Raw genomic sequence first — 10,931 nt, 5'->3', positions numbered from 1 at the left:
AAAAGAGAAAATAAAGCCTAAACTTACAGCTGTCCTCAGAGGTCTGTAAAGGCTATATCATCTTTTTCTCTAGAAGTCTTCAAAGAGTAAGGGATTTTGCAAGCAGGACATAATTTAAAGAGTATATGACATTTTCTTAATGTCATTCCCATGGATCATAGACTGCAGTAATGGTGTCTTTGTTCCCAGCCCCACAGGGTGCATGCAACAGCGGTTGATCTAGATAGTGTACACAGCACAAAAGTTTTGCCATTTCACTCCTTGTCACAGGGCAGCCTTGTCCAGGCTCAGTATCTACCCATCCTTTCCATGGGACATGTTCAGCCACACAATGCATTCTCAATCTTTTTGCCCACAGTCCTTCTTTCCTTGATTGTCACATTTTATTTCTAAGTTCCCACTGTTTCAAGTCTGACTATTATTTTTGGCTGACAGCAAAGAATAATAAGTGGGAAAGAAAAAAACACCACACCTTCTTCAACAACACTGCACAACATCAGCGGGAGGGTAGCTGAAAGTAGTGTCACTTTTTCCATGCGCATGCTTTCTCATCATGCCCTATATGTCATCCCCTACTGAGACTCTAACTATTGCAGGATGAGCCAGATAGTAATTATGTTCAAATTGAGCGATGTTACCTATAGAATTATTTTTTCAAATAAAATCATTCTTTCCTCTGAGACTGGCTTGCTACATGCTCCTCTGCCCTTCAAAAGAAAAGGAAAGAAAAGGAAAAAGCACAACAAAAAATCAGTCACTGAGATGAACTGATCCCCTGTAGAAGAATTGAGCCTTGAGCTTTTGGAAATTCATGCAACCTGACGCAATGCTGCAGTGGGGGCAAATTTCAGGTCCCAGGAAATATGGATACGTAGCAGTTAGCTATAGATTCTGTATACGTAGAAAAGGAATACAAAACCAATTGTTGTGGTACAAAGGATTTAACAGCAGGAGTTTGAGGTGCAGCCATTTCAGTCCAACAGCACTTTAGATAGGGAAGCCATTAGCAGTACACTGAACATACAACATTTTTATGACATTGATCTTTCCCAAAATAAATGTATTTTTTTCCTAATCTATTTTTAACAACTATATTTTAATTAGTTTTCCTAATGAGAATTTGTTTTCTTTAAAGTTCTCCCTTAACCAAACTGACGTAGCCCAGGCTCTGAACATACAGCTCATTTCATGGGAACTGGTTACTGCCAGGGTCCTCAAAAGGCAGTGGGGCTCAGGACATTAAACTGCAGTATTAGGGGTTTAAAACAACCATTGCTAGCATGAAAGACAAAAGCAAAAGCATAAGTGTCATGCATTTTCAAGGAGGTCTACTTTCCCCCTATTTAATTATCTAGTTACTCTTTTCTTCTTTCTTTTGCTTTTTATGTTCAAGTCATAGGTAGCTTTTACAGTGTGTTTTTTTGTTTGTTTGTTAATGTTTTGTTTTGGCAGACATTTTAAAACAATTGATATGACTGTAAAGGGTTAGGTAAGCTATCTCCTTCTCTACATTGCTGAAAGCAAAATAGTATCTGTCTACGCAAATGACTGAACCTCATCCCATTTCTGAAATAATTGAGATGTAACACAGGATCCACTTGTTTGCACTGGATTTTATAACACCATGCTTATGATACTGCAGATGCATCATTATTAGTTATTATAGAACAATTGCACAACCATAAAAGCATAGTAATTCTCATTTCTCAGAATAAACCATGGGAGATTTCATTGCATTTACAAATCAGAACCAAGGGAAAAAGGAGATGTATGGTTATACCAACATTTAGAGCTGACAACTGGAACTTTTCAGTGAAGCCTTGTTGTTGATAAATTCCTCTGCCTAGGTTTATCTCTGTAGTCCTCAGAAACTGTTTAATGTGTTAGAATACCTTGACATTCATGTCATTTTACTTCAGTGTGAATATGGAATCCCTATACAAATGTGACAAGACGTGTTCTAATGAAAGACTGTATCAGACTGACGAGAAATTAATTTACAGTGTAAGATTCTTGGTAGGAACAAGGAATTAAAGCCTCATTCAACTGAAATCAGTGGTGGAAATCTCATTAATTTGAGATTTCACCTGCTATCTCTGGTAACATCTCGCATGGCTCAGAACCAGGAAGCTATTCCCCAACTCCACTGTCACTGATGAAACTAACAAATGCTTATCTAATACTTATCTAATTATTACTAATTAGCTTATCTAATACTTATCATTAGATAATGCTTATCTAATACTAGATAACACTACTTACTTAGTCTCCATTTGGAACATCAATGATTCAGAGTTTTAATAACTGTGAGCGTTTGGTTTTGTTTATTGGTTTTCTTCATTTAAGTGACCATATTTTCACTTCTTCACATCACTGAAAAATGAATTCCTGTCTCTGCTCATGTCCACATATAGTCCCTACTCCCCTTTCCATAAATTCTTATGACTTCAGCATCCCTGGACTAGACTATGATGGATAAACTCTGCAACCACTTCTGTTACTAATACACATTCCAACCTCTTTCTGACACGTTTCTGAACAGAGCATAAATTTGTTTTCTTTGGACTCTTTTCAGGGCAATATTCATTCTCATCTAAATTGTCCATGTTAATTATGCCATTGCCACAGTTTTGATATTTATTAATCTAATACAAGGCACAATCAAGCTTAAGTTATATTTCCATTGAAATCCATTACCGTTAATATATATTCAAGTCCCAACATGCAGTAAAACTAGCAACCTGATCCAACAGATAATGTCTTCTCAGAGAACTCCTCCTCTCCCCCTGCCACCCTTCACCCATCCTCCAGGTCCAACAACACATTTTGACTTTTCTGGTTGCATAGGGACACAATGCTGAGTGGTACTCAGCCTGGGCATTCTTGACAGGTTCTTAAATCTGTTAAATCCAGCATTTTTGTTAATCCTATGCCACACAGTCAGCTCTACTCTGTAGTACCAGTGCAACTGAGAAGGCTTTCCAATAATTCTTCCTTTTATTGGCACTGGGGTCTCAACTCCAACTTAAACTTGAACAATCTGGCGAGGCAGATTCCATCTCATGCCTGAGGAAATAAAGTCCCCAGTGTGTTCCGGGGCTCTAATCTCAAATTTTTTGCTGCTTTGTGAAACTGTCTGGGATTCTTGCTCATCTGGAAGAGAATTATCCAGTTGGGGGACAGCGGGGGATTGAATTGCTCCTGATGTTTTCTGATATCTCACTTAGAGTAAATTTCATCCTAACCTAAATCACATTTATCACACTGAGATACAGACATTTAGACTCACAAAGAGAGCAGAACATACTTTTTTCCATTTTCTTTGATGAAATTCTTGGTAAAGAATTGCCCTTAATACAAGCTCTGTCATAGAATGTTTCTATCCACATATGCTCGTGCATTTTGAAAATAAGCCATAAAGGAGTACTGACTGTCTCTCCTGTCTGTTTCTTTTGATATTGCCTAATGTTGATAAGTGATAAGAACATGCTTCAAGCTCTGGGATTCATTCCTTTCCATTACAACTTTCATTGAGATGTTATGTTTGCAGTTACAATCTGATAGGTTTTAAGTTAATAATATCAGAAAGAACATTAATTTGTCAGTGGATGAGATGTTATTAGGAATAATGATATAATATTATCTGACGGTCTTTTCTAACATTCATTTATATGAACCGAGCAAGTATGAATATATTTAAATCATGAATGTAATTGCTTATTAAAATCATTATCAGGAATATTTGTATTTCCAATCAATTTTTTCCTCAAAGTATAGCCATAAATGGAAAGAAAACAACATTTGTATCATACATGCAAACATGTCTCCAGTTCCTCAGCTGGTATAAATCACCATTGTACAATTGCTTTCAGAGTCACACCATTCTATTTGAACTAAGGATCTGGCTTTTTCAGTCTACAGTGGTAATTGCAGTATCTTACCTTTCAACTGTCCAATGTTGGATATCAGAGATGGCAGTGATTCTCAGACAGCAGGAACCCAGCATTTTCCAGCAATCAGGCACCTCTGTGGGTGGCATTCTGGCCTCCTGCAAGTCAGTCCAATTTTCCCTCTTACTTCAGTAGGTCTGGGTTCTCCGTTAAGATAGTCCTCAGCACTTAACACTTGCAGTTATTTCATAAGGGTAACTATACATTATTATTTCTTTGGCTTTGTAGTGTGACCATTTTGGAGGAATGCAAAATAAAAAAAGACAAAAATATAAAGGGAGACAATTTTATATGTCTGATTCCATAAACAAGCCATGAAATTTACAAATAAATCTCTAAAGAAATATTTTTATGTCCATCATCTCCCAGTCCCTCCAAATCCTGGTTAATTGCACATTCTTCTCCAGAAAAACCCTGTGATGTTGGAATTGTGCAAGTAGCATAAAGTTTAAAGGTTAAATGTAGCACACTTCAGTTAAAAAAATCAGTGATGAGATGGCATCTAATTTCTTTTTAGCTCCAAAATGCTGCAAACCATTGTATTAATTCACTGCTATACTCTGTATTATCAAATGTAAATAATTGCATTAACACCTATGCTACCCCACCTTGTTTCATATCACAGGGAAGAGCAGCCTGACAGAAAAGTCACAGCAGGGCATAGCAGAGTGAGGAGAAGAATGAAGAAATAGCAGTATGATTTCTAATTAAGAGTCAGGAGTCTTAGATGACACATTATTACTGGAGCTGAACAAGGATAAAAGATGAATGTCTAATATAATAGCGTGATAGCTAACAATGAGATACAATAGCAATGCCCTTTCCATTCCAAGGATTTCCATTAATTTTGGCTGGTTGGTAGGACAGGGAATGCGTGTATGTGCAGACAATTGTGCACACTTGAGGGATGGCTGACATAAGATTTGGTAACATCAAAGTATAATAGAATTTGAAGGGTAGCCTTGGAATCAACCATGACCCCAATGGCCTGCTTTCAAACTCAGGACCAGGATTTGGTTGTGGTTCCCGAAGGCTGGTTTGTCATTGATTAGATAGGTTACCACATCTGAGATCATTTTGATTTTATGCATTTTCTGGGGAAGCATCCTTCATTCTTTGCAATATATGCATATGTATATATGTGTATGTTTGTGGGGAAGTGTTTGCTGAATTACCTGTGCATATTCAATATATGGAAAATAACTTTCAAGGGAAAATGTCACCTGTTTAAGCATTTTGAAGACATTTCAGTAGATACTCAAGCACCTTGAGTCTTATCTTTTCAACAATCCAGTGGTCTTCAGTTTTCCATTCCTGAGTATAAGCACTGAGGAAGAAGGCAGTTAGCTGATTCATCAACCTAAAATTAAAAAAAATGGTTTCATATCAGAATTATGAAATTAATCTTTGCAGATACTATATAATGAAAGAAATGTATTTTCCAAGCGTGCCCTGCTGAAATAATCAACTGATGCTACTGTGCTAACATTTCCTTACCAATTTTCATTCTTTGGGTCATTTCACACTTAAAATTATGTGGCAACCTTTTCAAACAAGAATTACATCTCTTAGTTCAGTGAACTGTCTACTATACCTTACATATTTTATTTTAAGGAAAAGTAAAGATTTCTTTGTGTTAAAGTCTTTGGTTCATAAATCCCTTTATCCATATGGCTGATTGGAGGTGGGGATACACAACACAGACAGGACAGAATGGGACAACGTTACTGAAGGATTTTTACATCTTCTGGAAAGAATATAAAATTATGTTTGGATACAGAAAAGTTCAAGAAATGAGGAGTAAAGTGGCAATTCTCACTCCAAGCACCTGTAGGATGTTCCATCGTGCCTCCTACTAGTGAGGGCTTTTCTCTGAAGAAGGAAAAACCCTTCTATTTCTCAGTTGTCAACTGATGCGAGAGGAAGAAAACTTCTAGACTAATTTCTCTTTAATCACTTACTGACTGCACATCCCTCAACTGGCAGAAAAAAAAGACTGCAGCTGTTCACTTGTGATACAAGTTACAACCCCCAGTTATTTCTTTGCATACTTTTCCATTATTTTTTTTATGTACATCATCTTCCATTTCCCCCAAATCCAGTTTGATTGCAAATTGTTCATCAAAAATAGTAACAGACTGGCTCTTGGGGGCTTGGAGGGAGTCCTGATGCTGTGCCAGTACTATGCAGCAATAGACAACACTGGAGTGATACCAGTGCTGTTCTGGCTACGAGTGCAGAGCACAGCACTGTGTGGGCTGCTGCAGGGAAAGTTAACTCCATCCCAGACAGACTCAGCACAGGTGCATGGAATCCTAAACACGGAGCTAAAAAACTGCACTGAGATTCTTCACAGGGAGCTTAACCTACGAGCATTGCAGATTTCTACTCTGAGATCTTACAGCACTTATCTATTATGCTATTGAAGTAATATATCTGTATTTATCTATATGGTATTGCAGTAATACATAGTAATATCACAGACCTTTAGAGTGTTCATGATTTCTGCATTTAACGTGTTTCATATATACAGAAAAAAACGCCAATTCTGACCTAAAGAAATCACATTTGATTTGGAAGAATAAATGGGAAGACGAACACAAAGAAAAAAAGGGGAAAATAGGTTACCACATTGCAACATTAACAGGTACTTGTGAAAACTGCATCCTAAGAATATATTTTAATCATATTTTAGGAAAAAAATGTGTAAATATTTTAAAGATGAGAAAGTGTGTAACTGAGATAAAATTCTCAACTTTACTTTTACTGTCAAGTATAAACCTTTCAAAGAACAAACAAGGCAGAATGACAAAAAACAGAACAAAAAACCTACACTCTCTCCCCCTCCCCCCAAAAATAAAACTATCCAAAGAACAGCCCATCTAAGACAGTTCTGATGTTGACTTTTCTGCAGTTCTCACAGATGCAGCAATTTGTTTTGTAAGTTTTAAAATACAACTAAAAAAATCAGGTCAAAAGGCTTTAGAGATTTTTAGTGCTTTTTAGTTTGTTAAGCTGTTCCGGAAATGAATAATGCTGATCTAAAAAGATAAAGGAAACTATATTTAATATCAAGTTTTGGATTTACTTGCTTAATTAGTAGTCTAACAATACATAGATTTCATATTGAGGGGCAGTGCATAAAGTTTATTCTGTTGAAGTGAATATATTGCTTTTCATAATTTAAAATGATATCAGCCTACTGTGTTTCTCTTTGAGAACAATAGTAAATATTCTTACAAAACAGGTTTTATGCACATATCAATTGCTGATATTATTGTGCCATCTAATTTAGATGTAGATGTAGATCCCAAAACCCATTTTTATGTCACATTCATTTCTACTTCTAGTTAAAGCCATGCTTCTTCGTGAAAGGCACACTGGTATTATAACAGATGGCTTACTTCTATTCATAGTGACTGTGGAAAATAATAATGAATCACGTAAGCAAGAACAAGCAATTCACTTGCTCTACAAGTTACTCGGTGCCTGCCAATTTGAAAAACAAGGGAGAGCTCTGGCAGAAATGCAGGCATGCTCTCCAGTTCGGCTGCAACGGTGTATCCAGTCAAGGAACAGCAAAATCAGCAAAACACAAGAGCCTAGAATCTCCCCACTTGAACATTCAGGTTCTTCCTTCTTAACAAGATGCTGAAGGAAAAGCAACATAAATCCCTACTGCTATGTCAGATTATAGTTTTAGCCAGGCACTGAATACATTGTATGTCTCCCCATCCATCTTGCTCCATGGTAGGAGACTCACGTGTCTCTGCAAAGGGTGGCTTGGGATTTCAGCCCCACAGTCAGTTACCTTCCAAGTGACTGTCGCTTCTTTCTGAAGTGGCACAGCTGTGAAGAAATGTACATTTCTTTGAAAAGGAGGAATCCATTTGCAGAATTTAATTTTGAAGAATAGAAATTCTAGTTGGTTGCCTATAGTTTATATTCTGCATAGCGTACAAGCATACAAAACATTCTCTTGACATAACTTGGGAGGCTTTGAAGAGGTGGAAGGTATCTCCTTTGTGTCTCACATTTTAATAATGTCCTGTCCACTCACACGGTTCTGCGATGCAATGCATGTTCTGAGCTCCAGAGACAGGCTCTGACGTGCTGATGGCTTCTAAATCACCACATGAACAGAAGGTGCTCCATACAGTCCTCCTTCCTCCTCTATTCTTAAGTAGCAATGTGCTAATTCTAAAATATTATAGCATGAGAAAGTAGTTATTGAATGAATAGAAACAAACATTTATTTATCACTTCTCTTTGCAATACCTAAAGTTGGCTGAATCAATGCAAAGAAACATAGGCTTCCTCTTAGGTACATACATTTTTGTTCATTTGCTTCATTTTCCTTATTTTTAGCTTGTTCCTAGAGAACAAATGGTGCTCTGTGACCTTCTTGGTCACATTATTCACAAAGTCCTCTCAGAACATAAGAATTAATACCCAAAATTAAAGCAGACGTTACCTTTTCATTGTTTTTTCTCTTCTCAGAGTAGAGAAGAGAGAGTAACAGAGTGTAGACAAAGGTGGTCAGAATAAGCAGGAAATATTTTTAATAGCATTTTAAGGAAAGACAAAAACTGAATCAGCAGTCTCTGAGATGATGTAGAAGTCTTTGTAAACACCAATTACTCTGACATGAGATTTGAACTCAGATGAAAAAAATATTACCTAAATATAAACTTTTAATGTCATCTTTTTATAGATCTGATTATCCTGTGTAAACTCCAGAAGGGCACAGTTGCCCGCTGTCCTGTGTCATACCAGTTGTACCAATCTGGAATTCTTGCATACTTGTTTGCATCTCCAATGTGGTTGGTACAGCTACGTGGGAACCTGAACTGCTTCTGCAGAAACTGAGGAATATAACCCCCAAAAGAAAAAGGAGGGTCATTATGATTCATAATGCATTTTTGCCCAGATTAGCACCCTGGATGAGAAAAATGAAAGAGAAGGAATAAGGATACAAAACAGATTGATATATTTGCTATGAATATTTTTCAAGTTAAAGTATGTTTTATTTCCACATTTCTAAATTAAACTGAATTTCACTTTTGAAAAGACATTTTTCATTCAAAAATGACACAAACCAAAAGGAAAAAAAGAGATTAAAGCAGGGAACTAAGTAGTTGAAAAGAAAGAAAGCAGATTACTTTGGACAGAAAGAACTTTTTGAGGTGATTCAAATGATTATTTTTTGTTTGGTTCTCTGCTTTAATAATACCCAAGAAATCTTTCCCTTCCAGGGCAACATGCACTGTGTGTTTTGGCTGTGAATTACGAAACTGAAAAAACGTTTTATTATTCAACTCTTTTTTCTCCCCCTTTCTGGCTCCTGCTAAACACCATCCTTTTTTCTTCTTGTCAGTGGCTACTTCGAGCATAAACGCCCAAATAGGATGTATAGATGTGAAACCCAGGCATGATTTAGTGTGTGTAGATTAAGTCACTTCTGGAGTTCACTCATAGCTAATTCTGCTCAGGAAGCTTGGGAATGACACCAGACCAGATTCTCAGCCACCATTAGCCACAAGCTTAGAAACCATGAATCAGTGTGCGTAGGCACAAATAGTTCATTCTTCTCAGTGAAGAGTTATCTGTGCTATATCTCATTACATATTTATGAATTGTGTGGGTAATGGTGGATGGGAGTCTATTGTGGCAGCAGTTTTGTTTTATCTCATTTTCTATGAATTGTTTTCATTATTTTCTTGTTTGTTTGTTTTTCTTCCCCCTTTTACTGAATACTGTACTTTTTATTGCTTCACCAGACATATTTTATTCCATTCTCTTCACACACAAGATACATACGAAGGAGCAACTGACTTTAAGCATCTAGCTTATACATCCGTATATGCTAGCAATTGAAGATGCTTTATAAATTGCAAACAACTTAACATTATAGCTTGCAGCCAGGGAGTACATTTATACATTACATCATTAAAAAAGCGACAATGTAAATATATATATTTCAGACATAAATATATTAAAAAAAAAAAAAGTATGAAAGAGTACATTAGAAATTTATTTACTTACCAAGTTGGTCAACCCACTTAGATGGTATTCTTCTCTTTAAAAGATTTTCAATTACAATGTTGATTTCTGCTGTACAACAACCTGATAGCTCTCTACATTTGACCTGCAAGTCAGATATTCAAAGAATTCTTACTGCTTTCCCTAGAAAACACTTTCCTTACATAGCACTGACTTCATACTGTTGACTGCACCCTTTAGAGAGAGGAAGGTAACTCAAGATCCACAATATATGTGTTTGGGTGGATTTTTCTGAACCAGGCTCAGGTTGGAAAACACCAGGTGCACAGCTGGAACACATTGGGTACACAGCTGGAGCGCATATTTCAATTTGGTTTGGTCCACAGAGAATTCAGTATCTGTGCTGACACTTGCTGAGTGAGACATGAATGAAAGCAGGAGTTCACAAAGTGATCAGGAAATTCAATAACCAGGAGGTTCAGAAGCATACTCCACACATTAATCCAGGTGAATCCTGTCTCAACCACATGGGCCTTACATTTCTGTCTCTACTGCTGACCTAAGGGACGTAGCTGGGACATGGAAAGGGGACACTGTTGCAGGGCACTTAGGGATTTGGCTGAGTCTTGAGGAGTGCTCTTTCTTCTCTAGATTGCACTTGCTGTACAGGGAACCTGACAGGTCTGACAGACCTTGTCAACTAAGTGACAAAAACGGAGAGCTATGTCATGCTCGATTTTTTCTACACTATTTCTACCCCACAGTAAGCAAAATATGAGATAGGTGAGATACTCTGTTACCAGTATGCAAAATTCTACCAACTAAACTAGCATCTTCCGTTTGCAAATGTGAGAAAGTTCCGTATAATTAAGAAAAAAAAAAAGGAAAAAGAAAAAAAAAGTAGATTTTGTGCAAAAGCCTATAAAACACACATGAATGATGTCTCCAGCAGGGTAATGGAATAAGTGTTCACAGGGG

The 10,931-nt window shown here is 36.9% G+C and overlaps 1 long non-coding RNA gene across 5 annotated transcripts; it reads right to left on the bottom strand.

Annotated features, from left to right (window-relative positions):
* Nucleotides 1-1,438: 1,438 nt before the first annotated feature.
* Nucleotides 1,439-10,182, bottom strand: LOC121072486. 5 transcript variants are annotated; one of them, XR_005821260.1, is made up of 6 exons: nucleotides 9,996-10,182; nucleotides 8,011-8,150; nucleotides 7,714-7,799; nucleotides 5,174-5,310; nucleotides 3,942-4,048; nucleotides 1,439-3,153 (listed from the first exon to the last, which is right to left on the bottom strand). It is a non-coding gene; the product is annotated as an uncharacterized LOC121072486 (long non-coding RNA). The 5 variants fall into 5 exon arrangements; XR_005821259.1 differs by having other exon boundaries at nucleotides 7,762-7,799; nucleotides 8,013-8,150; XR_005821258.1 differs by lacking the exon at nucleotides 7,714-7,799 and having other exon boundaries at nucleotides 7,985-8,150.
* Nucleotides 10,183-10,931: the final 749 nt, after the last annotated feature.

The sequence above is a fragment of the Cygnus olor genome, chromosome 6 (assembly GCF_009769625.2).
Source record: "Cygnus olor isolate bCygOlo1 chromosome 6, bCygOlo1.pri.v2, whole genome shotgun sequence".
In the NCBI taxonomy this organism is placed as follows: Eukaryota; Metazoa; Chordata; class Aves; order Anseriformes; family Anatidae; genus Cygnus; species Cygnus olor.
Note: the sequence above shows the minus strand (reverse complement) of the source record. Positions and strands in the feature narration are given on the sequence as shown.